Here is a 12196-nt window from a genome sequence, read left to right as displayed (position 1 = left end):
TTTCACCATTCTATCTTGCACATTTTCTATACCAGCCTCCATGGTTTTGACTCTTTCATCTACTCTATCCAGTTTATTTGCAATTGCTGAACAATAGCAAAATATTTCTTTATTTGCTTATCTGAATTCTTCATATTTGTTTTTATCTCTTTCAATTCTTTTAATAACTGGACATTTATACTTTCTACCTCTTGTGGCACTTTCAATTTCATACATTTACCTTTAAAAATTCTCATCTATCGTCACCTTTTGTTTTGACCTTCCTTTTCTTCTTCTTCTTCTTCATTGCTGGCCTGCGAATCAGACAGAGAAATCTCTTTTGGTTCCTGGAACGGTACTGGGTATGTATCTGAGCTAGCAGAATCACTGCTGGTCTCAGCAACGTCCTGGACTCCTCTGATCTGATCATGCACGTCTTCTGGTGCATGCACAGTTTGGCTTCATCTTCATCGACACCATCTTCCCAGAGAGGCAGCTGTGATGGTGCTACAGAGCACTGGACAGTCCCCACATGGGTGCCACTTGACTTGGGATGAGTGCTCACCTCACTTCCTGGATCCATAGAAATGGTAGGCCTTTTTTCTTTATCTTGTCTGTGACCGGCCAGTGATGGTTTTCACTCTTTTAGGTTACATAATTAAAACATTGCATACGAATTCTAAAGCAGTTTTAAATAGGTTTGATTAGTTGCGCTTTACTTATATAACACTTTTTTTTAACTAATTCCCAGTAGAGCTGGATTTCCACGTCCTGACTCTACCACATCACGTGATGTCCCCTGGTTTCACATACAGACTGATGCAGCTACACACGAAGGTGGTCATCGGGATAACATTTACCAGTATGATACTACAGGTGAGGGGCTTCTGGTGAGGGAAGACCTAAAGATGCTGGGATGGTTCATGCAGCAGTGAAGGTTTGGGGTGGCCCAATAAAGATGGTCAATGTCGCATTTTCATTCAGGAAACGGAGAAGAAAATCTTTCCTCTGACAAGCAAGCCAATACTCTCTTTCAATCTTTTTATTTAGTTTTACTCAACTTGTTTGGACTTGAGGAGAAAATGGTTCATGCTTCTGTGCTGTAACAAGAGATAGACAACGATAAATATAAAATGATAACGATGAAAAGTTTATTGTCATCTACATTGTACACTCTCCATACGTACTGAAATTCTTACTTGCTGCAGCTGAACAAATGCTGGCAATGAGAAAGGATGGTGAAGCAGTTTGCCCAGGGACTTCCAGAATGCAACTGGATCTGAAACGGCAGAGTGCTAAAATGAGCAACTTTATTGTAGCATGGGGGTGGAGTTTATTGTTACTTATACTAAGATACAATGTTACAATTTGTTTGGGTGAGAGTGGGGAAATGAAGGGAGTTATTCTATTTTTCCATACAGATCACTGTTGAAAACTATGTACATGCTTATAGATAGAACTGCAGCACAGAAACAGGCCCTTCATAAAAACATAAGTAATAGGAGGGGGACTAGGCCATCCGGACCATTGGGCCTGCTCCACCATTCAATAAGATCATGGCTGATCTGGTCATTGATTCAACTCCACCTACCTGCCTTTTCCCCATATCCCTTAATTCTTTTTTTTAATATAAAAGTCTATCTAACTGAACCTTAACTATGTTTAATGAAGTAGCCCAAACTGCTTCCCTGGGCAGAAAATTCCACAGATTCACTAACAGGTTTTCCTCATCTCCATCTTAAATCTACTCCCCTGAATTCTGAGGCTGTGTCCCCTAGTTCTGGTTTCACCTACCAGTGAAAACAATTTTCCTACCTCTATTTTATCTATCCCTTTCATAATTTTATATCTTTCTAGAAGTTCTCCTCTCATTCTTCTGAATTTGGGTGAGTATAATCCCAGATGATTTAGTCTCTCCTTATAGGTCAACCCCCTCATTTCTGGGATCAACCTGGTGAACCTCTTCTGGACTGCATCCAAGACCAGTATATCCTTCCTCAAGTATGGAGACCAGGACTGTGCATAGTACTCCAGGTGGAGCCTCACTAATACCTTGTATAGTTGCAGCATGATCTCCTGCTCTTGAATTTCATTCCTGCAGTGAAGAAAACCAACATTCCATTTGCCTTTTAATAAGTTGTACCTGCAACCCAACTTTATGGATTCACAAACAAGCACTCCCATGTCCTTCTGCCCTACAGCATGCTGCAGTTTTTCACCATTTAAATAATAATCTGCTCTTCTATTTTTCCTACCAAAGTGGATGACCTCCCATTTACTAATATTGCACTCCATCTGCCAGACCTGTGCCCACTCACCTAACTTAACTTATCCTTCTACAGCCTCTCCACATCCTCTGTACAATTTGATTTTCCATTCTATTCCATGCCCTTCTATTACATGCTGAACTATTATTTCCCCCTAGTCCCACTGACCTGAACCCTGACCATAGCCCTCCATACTCCTCCTTTCCATGTTCTTGTCCAAATTCTTCTTGGAAATTAAAATTGACCTTTCATTCACCACTTCAGCTGGCAGCATGTTGCATACTCCCACCACTTCCTGTGTGAAGAAGTTCCCCCTAATGTTTTCCCTAAACCTTTCCCCTTTACCCTTGACCTCTGGTTTATATCTCATCTATCCTCAGTGGAAAAAGCCTACTTAACATTTACTCTGTCTATCCCCCTCATAATTTTAAACACCTCTATCAAATCTCCCCTCATTCTCACTCTAGGGAATAAATTCCAAACCCTATTTAACCTTTCCCTGTAACTCAATTCCTGAAATCCAGGCAACATCCTGGCAAATCCTCTCTGCACTTTTCCAGTCTTTTTTCCTGTATCTTTTGTGTAGTTAGGTGACCAAAACTATACACAAAACTCAAAATTAGTCTTCCTGTACAATTTTACATCCCAACTTCTATACTCAATAATTTGATTTATGGAGGCCAATATACCAAAATATCTCTTTACAACTTCATCCACATGTGACACCACTTTCAGGGAATTATGTACAGGTTTTCTCAGTTTCCTCTGTTTTACAGCACTCCCTCAGTGCCCTACTGTTCAGCACGTATGTCCTTTCTTGGTTTGTCCTTCCAAACGGCCACACCTAACTATTATCTGCATTAAATTCCATCTGGTCTAGATCTTTCTGCAAGCTTTTAAAGTCTTCCTTGCAGTCCACAACACCTCTAATCTTCATGTCATCTGCACAGACTGATGCAGCCACACACAAAGGTGGTCATCAGGATGAGATCAAGATCACGGAGACCTTTGCTCTAAGTGGATCTGCCTGCTGACTGTCACGTGTGGCAAAGTTGCTTAGTCAAAGCACTGTTATGAGTAGCTCTTAATCAGCTGTGATGGTGTAAAGAAAGTGTTTGGAGACCAGACACCAATTTTTCATCTCCACATTTTCACTTCCTCAGTAGCCTGTGAAGAAAAGTAAAGGAACACTTGTTTCTGTTATAGACCATGGACTGGCCTTTTAGACTGTGGACTGTCATCATAAAAGATGGAATTCTGCTGGGAACTCTGTGTGACTTGTGGTACAGCTGGTTTGAGCTATGAAGGCAGAGAGACACTAGAAGATTCCAAACGGCAGTTGGAGTGGCAGTGGAGCAGAACTGCAGCAGTTGGAGTGGGGGAGACTAACTGGAGAGTTGTGTGAAAGGCACATGCCTCATTTGAGAACCGAGGGAAGTCATCTAAGGAGGCATTGAAAAAGGATACGTAAGCTTACGGCAACTCAATATCAATGATTTCTCTCTCCAACGTTCAATACGATGTCCTTTTGCTATTTAGTTGGGGGAATTGAATTTGGACATTGAGCTCTGGGAATGAATTCTGTCGACTGTGTTTTTCGGACTAACTTAACTTGACTGACTGACTGACCTAAGGTTTTTTTGAATATTTGAATATTGGGCACAGACTGTAATGGCCTGGGTTATTTTTACATACACACTGTTTAATTGGGGTTAATTGGGTTAAGATGTTATATGTTTATAGTCATTAATAAATTAGAGTTAAAATTTAACCTTTTTGAATTGCTTCTTCTGTTGTTGGTTTGAGAGGCATAACGCTTTGAACAGAGATGTAGTGGGATTTCTTTATCCAGGGGAGGTAAATCTGTGGAATTTGTTGCCACAATCTGTTGTGGAGGCCAATTCATTGGGAGTATTTAAGGCAGAGATTAATATGTTCTCAATTAGCCAGGATATCAAAGGTTATGGGGACAGGCTGGGAGCTGAATGGGAAAATGGATCAGCTCATGATTAAATGGCAGAGCAGACTCGATGGGCTGAATAGCCTATTTCTGCTCCAATTTCATATGGTCTCTGGTATAAAATGAGCTGTGGATTTTTAACAACCATTTCATATTCTTGTTCTAACTCCAAATACGCAAATAACAAAAACATGTTCAGAATTCCACAATTATCTCCAGCCCACATTTCATTTCCCATCAATTCACCTCATTTTAGTTGAAATAAGATTAACTGCACCCTAAGGGGATAATGATGAAATACTACATCTAATTCCAAAATCACATTTCTCAGAAATAGAGATAGTGGACTGAAAATGTTTCCATGCCAATCTGTAAAGATACTCAAATAAAACAATAACAAGCTGTGAAGTAATTTAAGGCCAAACAATACATCTCTTCCATTTAATGCAGGATTGGAGTTGCACACTTAGTTGCAATTCATTGAACTTTAGAGATATGGGCAGGGTCGTGCTGAGAGGTTGAGAGCATTGAATCAGAGGGTTGAGCTACTGGCCATTTTATGTTTGAGGTCATGAGAAATTTCTACTCTCATAAAAATGTAAATATTTGTAAAATGAGTTTTGGATGTCAATAAGAATATTCAAAAGTTATGCTGATAGATTTTTGGTCTTTATATGAAAACACGGGATCAGAAAATTAGAAATAGTAATGAAAATTGACAGACAGTGTGACTGCACCACACCTTTTGCCCTTCATTTTATGAACTGAAATTCATTAATTGCAATGCAATGTGACAACTTATGTTGTTTTGGGGAGATAAATTGAGGCAGGTTTTTTTTACTGTTGGTCACATACAAACACTTCAAAACAGATCTCATTTAAAATACTTGAGCTCTGCTCAAGCCAGACAGGGTAGCTCCATGGGGCCTTTGCAAAAAACTTTGAAAAGTGCCCAAGAAATTTCACTAACGAATTGTTTCTTTTAAAAAGGCAACAGATGAAAGTTCTCATCGGAGCCGCAGGCTGTCTGGAGTGGAATATGCTGTTCTAAGAGGGTCATGTGGTATTTCAAGCAGAGAGAGTCAAACAGGCTTTCTCTCTGAGAGAGGGAGTGAATTGAGTTCTGTAGTTTTACAGTCAGCAGCAGCTGGGACTGGAACAGGACAAGCTGGCAAGCTTGTGAAAAAAACCCATTTGGAAGTTGGATCATGACTAAAATACTGGAGCTCTGCTCATGCTAAACAGTCTGGTGCCAAGAACCTTTGCAAAAGTTTGAAGAGTGCCCAAGAGACATCTCTAATGGATTGTTGTTTTGAAACACAACAGATGAAAGAGATTGGAGGAGAAGTTCAGAGCCACAGGCTGTCTGGAGTACAGCTTGCTGTTCTAAGAAGCTTGAGTGATTTTGCAAGCAGAGGGAGTAAAGCAGTAAAGCAGGCTGCTTCTCTGAGATAGAGAGAGAGAGAGAGAGAGAGAGAGAGAGAGAGAGAGAGACAGAGACAGAGACAGAGAGAGAGAGAGAGAGACAGAGACAGAGACAGAGAGAGACAGAGATAGAGAGAGAGAGAGAGAGAGGGAGACAGAGAGAGAGATAGAGAGAGAGAGAGAGGGAGGGAGAGAGAGAGAGAGAGAGAGAGAGAGAGAGAGAGAGAGAGAGAGAGAGAGACAGAGAGAGACAGAGATAGAGAGAGAGAGAGAGAGAGAGAGGGAGACAGAGAGAGAGAGAGATAGAGAGAGAGAGAGAGAGAGAGGGAGGGAGAGAGAGAGAGAGAGAGAGAGAGAGAGGGAGACAGAGAGAGAGAGAGATAGAGAGAGAGAGAGAGAGAGAGGGAGAGAGAGAGAATCCAGTTCTGCAGGGCTACAGTCAGCAGCAGCAGCTGGGACTGGAACAGGACAAGCTGACAAGCTCGTGGAAAAACCCCATTTGGAAGACGAGTTGAAACCTGGTCAAAGCCCTTGTGGTTCATGCAAGAGGAGAGGACTGGTTGCCCAAAAGTTTCACTTGAGATAAGAGAATCAAAAAGGAATTCTGTGGTGACCTGAAAGTAAGAGGTTATCATCTAGAAAACCCTGATGTAGCTGATTGAAAAGGATCAGTTTGTGTCCAGGAACAACAAATTTCTCTCTGAAAACCAACAAGAATCATTTACCTTTCAAGCACCAGAGCCTGGTGAACTTCATAAATGTTAAATTCTGTGCACAGTATAAGAATTGCCTGCAACCAGTAAACTTGGAGGAATGAGAAGTGAGTTTACACTGTGAATCAAAGAACTTTTCTGAACTTACATACACATTACATATACGTGTGCTTGGAATTAGAAGGAGGTTAAGCTAGGTTTGTTAAGTTAATACCTGTAGTGATAATTTAAAGTGTGATTCTGTTTTCATGTTTAAAGATAATTAAAAGCAACTTTTGTTTAAGTAACCATTTGTCTTGGTGAATATCTATTGCTGCTGGGTTTTGGGGTCCTTTGGGCTTGTATCATTAACCTTCTTATTCAAATATAATCTAGTGAAGTATCATGTGAAAACAAATTAGCTACAGGAAAGTTCATATTGTAATGGTCCGTGCATGAAAACGTGGACTGGCTCACAAAATGGCTGTCAAACACGGAAACTGCGTGGACCTTGGGATGACACCGACCATCATACCAGGTGACCTCCTGCATGACAGGAAGACAGGGAAATGTGGTGGGAATACCGGCCAACTCAGGCCGGCGCTTCGATGTCATGGGGCCTTGACATCACCGCCTGGGGCCCATATAAACGCAACAACCAGTGTAATAAACTAGTCTTGAATTCAAGGCTTTGGTGTGCGTGTTGTTCTTCTCCACACCTGTGTAGTGCGAGCGCTATAATATATTGATAAAATTGTTAAAGGATATGGGCATTAATGGTTGTCCTGTTAATCCACCCATTTGTTCAATTAAAAAGGATCCACAAAGAACTCTAAATTTGTGGTTCTAAACATATACTGTACAACCATGGAAACAACATTTCTCCAGATTATGGTGGTGCACACATACATATACATAATACACAGCACATAGTAATCACATTTATACATAAAGATATCATAAAAAATAAATATAGCCTTCCCAAATAAGATTAAAAATCTAAGCCTTGGGGAAACCTCAACGATAAGGAGTTTAGAAAGTTCTTAATCTGTAAATAGCAAAAGGACATTTTTCAGCCCTTTATGAACTACTTTTAAGATTTGAAGATAGTTCTTTATCTAACAGTAAGAAAGGTTGGGAACGAGGCTTAGGAAATAGGACTCTAATTTTGAAAAATGTACAATCATCCTCTCTGGGCCGGACACTCCTTATTACAATTTAAAGTAGCCCATAAAGCCCACTATTCCAATGTTCAATTAGCTTGAGGTTAGAAATTAGATGAGTTATTGATTTTTTTCTTTTTCCTTTTTTAATCAATAACATGGATCATGCGTATCTTGTTTACTGTTGTTTACTATCTGTAATTTTAATTTACTTCTATTCAAACTTTATATCATATGTATCTGATATTATATTTTTTCTTAAAAATCAATAAAAAGATTGAAGAGCAAAGAAAATAAATATATCAATATTTTGGAATAACTTACTCACATTAATTTATCAGTGACCCAAGGTTAGGATGTATTTCCCAGCCTTGCAGTCCTGATTTTCCTGTACCTCCTTATTGGTCAAAGATACTGCATGATGGATGGGACGGATCCTCAATAATTCTTGGAGCCCTATTTAAGCAACACTTAGGTTATGTACTTATGAAATACCAGAGTGGTTCACTGAACGTTTCCATCAACATCTATCAATGCCTTTCAGACTCCTGTTTGGTACACATATCATAAACTGCTCCAAATGCACAAATGACTGCTTGTCTATTGCAAGCCAGTTTGTTTTGCATTTTGAATACTGTGAATATTTATTATCTATATTTTGTATTAATTGTCTCTTTTGATTTAATTCAATTAGTTTACCATCATAATTTCTCTTTACAAGTAATTGGCTGTAGCAAGTAAGAATTTCAGTGCATATGTATATATCAAATCTATCTTGGTTTTAGCTGTGGGTTTTCACTCAACTGCTTCTAATGTATCCCTTTTTATGGAAATTTGTGTGATCTGTTTTTACAGATCTGGCCAGTTTTATCTCATGTAAGAAAAATGAACAGGATCAATGGAAGTAAACTAAATTAAAAGAGCTGTCATCTGGAAAACCAGAGGTGTACGATCCAGTAATCACTGGGGGATTAGGTGGAGAGGGTGAACAAATTTAAGTTCTTGGGAGTCACTATCACAGAGGATGTTTCCTGGACCCAACACACTAACGGCATCATGAAGAAAGCACATCACCGCCTCTACTTCCTCAGGAGTTTGTGGAGGTTTGTATGACATTGGGAACCCTGGCAAATTTCTACAGATGTGTGGTGGAAGGTGAGCTGACCAGCTGCATTATGTTCTGTTATGGAGTCACCAATACCCCTGAGTATAAAGACCTGCAAAAGGTTGTGGACACAGCCCAAGACATCACAGGCAAAACCCTTCCCACCATCGAGAACATCTACAGGGAACGCTGCTGACAGAAAGTAGCAGCAATCATCAAGGATCCACATCACCCAGAACACTCTGTTCTAGCTGCTATCATCAGGAAAAAGGTGCAGGTGCCACAAGACTCGCATGACCAGGTTCAGGAACAGCTGCCATCAGACTTATCAACCACAAACTCAATTGGACTCATTTAAGGATTCTTACTTTTCAACTTTATTGATTGTTATTTTCTCTCTGTATTGGACAATCAGTTTGTTTACATTTCTTTATTTGTGTACATTGAGGACATTTTTTTTTGTACTGCCAAAAGTGGTAATTCTGCTTCACACACAGGACAAAGAATCTCAGGGTTGCATGTATGTACTCTGAAATAAATCTGAAATCATTACCTGCATTAGTCTGGATTTACTTTTTGAAAATGTATATCACTCGCACTCTGGTATTCCTTTTTTCTTGTTGAGTTTGTAGCATGATCAAGAACCACAAGCAGACATTTCCCGAAACAGCCAGCACATAACTATGTTCTTCTGGCCAGGATCCAAGGCTGGAATTAAGGGAGGAGACTAGGGCTCTCACTTTTTATTGGAAAACCACAGGGAAGAGTTACCAGCCTGAGCAGTCCAGTGGGGTCTTCCACCATATTCACCCCTTCCTTTTTGGATAAAGTCCTGGGGCGGGGGGGGGGGGTGAAGTGGCACACTATCCATTGTCATTACCTCCAGTAATGCAGGCTATGCCAGTTCATAGATTCAGCCGGTGTAATGGCTTTATCTGCCACTGTAATCACCGCAGTACTGGTGGTGTCCTCATCAGCTCCTGCGGTGCAGTGATCAGTCTGATGGGCTGAGTGTCTGGGGGCTGAGCTGTGGCAGTGTGAACTGGTTCCAAGGAAGGGGTGGGGGGTTGGAACATCAGTTGTTTCCACTGGAGTTTTCAGGGGTATTGGGGGCAGGGGCTTGAGGGTTTGTGGTGGTGATGGTGGTGGTTGTAAGAGATCATTTGGCTGGACGATACCTGGGACAGCCTGGTTGCTGACGAGGGCTTTAGGGTGCACTTCCCGTGCTGGGGCCCCTGCTCAAGCCAGGTCCCAGACAGAAAATGTGTCTCCCTGTCCATCTGGGTACTCTATGTGGGCGTACTAGGGGTTGGCATGCAAGAGATGCACCTCCTCGACCAGCAGGTTTGCCTTGTGGGTCTTATCATGTCTGCAGAGAAGCACCAGCCCTGAGATCTTTCAGACCGGCAGCGTGGTTCCTGATGCCGACCACTTAGGGAAGGAGAAGAGTTTCTCATGTGGAGTAGTGTTCATGACCATACAGAGAAGAGACCTGATGGTGTGCAGTGCTTCTGGGAAGACCTCTTGCCACTGGGAGATGGACATTCCTTTTACTTGAGGGCCAAGAAGATTGCCTTCCAGATAGTGCTGTTCTCCTGTTCCACCTGCCCGTTCCACAGGGGTTGTAGATAATGGGTCTGCTTGTGGCTATCCCCTCCGTCAGGAAGTAATGACGCAACTCCTCTCTCATGAAGAAGGACCCCTGGTCACTGTGAATGTACCTGGGGTATCTGAACAAGGTGAAGAGGTTGTGTAGGGCTTTAATGACCGTGGGCATGGTCATATCTTGACAGGGGATTGCAAATGGGAAGCGTGAGTACTTGTCCACAATATTAAGGAAGTACATATTCCTCTTTGTGGACAGAAGGGGGCCCTTAAAGTCCATTCTGATCCTTCCAAAGGGATGAGTGGCCTTGATCAGCTGAGCTCACTCCGGCCAGTAGAAGTGTGGCATGCACTCCGTGCAGTTATGGGTCAACTCCCTGACCCTTTGTGACCCTTTGTAGAGCCTGGCAGAGCCTGGTGACCCCAAGGTGGAAGAGGCTATTGTGGAGGGTTTAAAGACGATCTACTTGTACTCTGGTGCAGGTTCCCCAAGACAGAGCATCGGATGGCTCATTGAACTTCACCAGCTGATACAAGATCTCATAATTGAAAGTGGACGACTCAATTCTCCACCTCATGATCTTGTCATTTTTGATTTTTCCCCAGTGTTTATTGTTAAACATAAAAGCGACAGCTCTCTGGTCCATCAGCAGGGTGAAGGGTCTGTCAGCTAAATAGTGCCTCCAGTGGTGCACTGCCTCCACAATAGCCTGTGCCTCCTTCTCAATGGCCAAGTTCCAGAGTTCAGGGCGCTGGAGGGTTCGGGAAAAGAATGCTTTGGGCCTGCCTGCATGCTTTGTTCAGTGTGACGGCCATGGCAATGTCAGAGATATTGCTCTCTACTTGGAAAGGGATGGATTCATCAATGGTGTGCATGGCTGGCTTGGCAATCTCCCCTTTAATGCCCTTGAATGCCGCATGTGTGGGCTTTGTCTGCAAAGCTGGGGATCCACTGGGCATAGTATGATAAGAACCCCAGGCACATTTATAAAGCCTTGGGGTTCTGGGGCAGTGGGAGTTTCAGCAGGGGGCACATGCACTCAGGGTCAGGGGTATGACACCATGCTCCATCTCATACCCTAGTATTGCCAATGCATGGTACTGAACACACACTTCTTCTGATTGTAAGTTAAGTTCAGGGTTTTTGTGGTGGCTATAAACTATTGCAGGTTCTCGTTGTGTTCCTCTTGAGTACGGCCATAGATGGTGACATTATCCAAATAGGGATACGTGTCTTTTAATTTATTGTCATCTGCCATTGGACCATTTCCCTTTGGAACATCAACACTGCATTCTGAGGCCGAATGGGAAACACAGAAAGTGATAGAGGCAGCCGTTGGCCTCGAGCACCATGTATGGATGGTTCTCTGGGTGGATTGGGATCTGGTGGTACGCCGACATGAGATCTGTGGTGGAGAAGTCCTGGAACTGGATGATCTTGTTCACCATGTGAGGGGGTAGGGATCCAATAAAGTGAACCAATTGATGGTCTGGCTATAATTGATGACCATCCAGTGCTTCTCCCCACTCTTAACCACCACCACCTGTGCCCTCCAAGGGCTATAACTGAGTTCTATGATACCCTCCGCTAGTAGCTGCCCCACTTCAGCTTTTATGAACTCCCTGCCCCCAGCGCTATATTGCCTGCATTTTGTGGCAACAGGTTTGCAGTCAGGAGTGAGGTTCTGGAATGGGGGGAGAAGGGACCCGGAGGGTGGCCAGCCCACAGGTCAGTTGCCCTTGATGGCATTCTGGTGAGTGATTGGCCACGTTCAGAAGGAAGTCTGAGCCCTCCAGGAATTGGCTATTTCTGACCATGATTGGGGGGTGGGGCCCACCAAACTGCATCAGCACACTCTTAAGCTGACACTGGAAATCTAGCCCCAGTATGACTGGTGCACAGAGATGGGGCATTACCAGCAGTTTGAAGTTTTTGTATTTCATGCCCTTAACGTTAGGTTCACGGTACAGCACCCACGGATTTTACTAGAGTGGGACTT

The 12196-nt window shown here is 42.5% G+C and overlaps 1 long non-coding RNA gene across 1 annotated transcript; it reads right to left on the bottom strand.

The window, feature by feature from the left end:
* Positions 1-1006: 1006 nt before the first annotated feature.
* Positions 1007-3462, bottom strand: LOC138756082 (uncharacterized). Its single transcript, XR_011352727.1, has 4 exons — positions 3253-3462; positions 2032-2074; positions 1179-1258; positions 1007-1079 (listed from the first exon to the last, which is right to left on the bottom strand). It is a non-coding gene; the product is annotated as an uncharacterized lncRNA (long non-coding RNA).
* Between the last annotated feature and the right edge of the window lie 8734 nt (positions 3463-12196).

Source organism: Narcine bancroftii, chromosome 3, assembly GCF_036971445.1.
Source record: "Narcine bancroftii isolate sNarBan1 chromosome 3, sNarBan1.hap1, whole genome shotgun sequence".
Classification (NCBI taxonomy): domain Eukaryota; kingdom Metazoa; phylum Chordata; class Chondrichthyes; order Torpediniformes; family Narcinidae; genus Narcine; species Narcine bancroftii.
The sequence above is the reverse complement of the archived record's forward strand: the minus strand, read 5'-3'. Positions and strand labels throughout refer to the sequence as shown.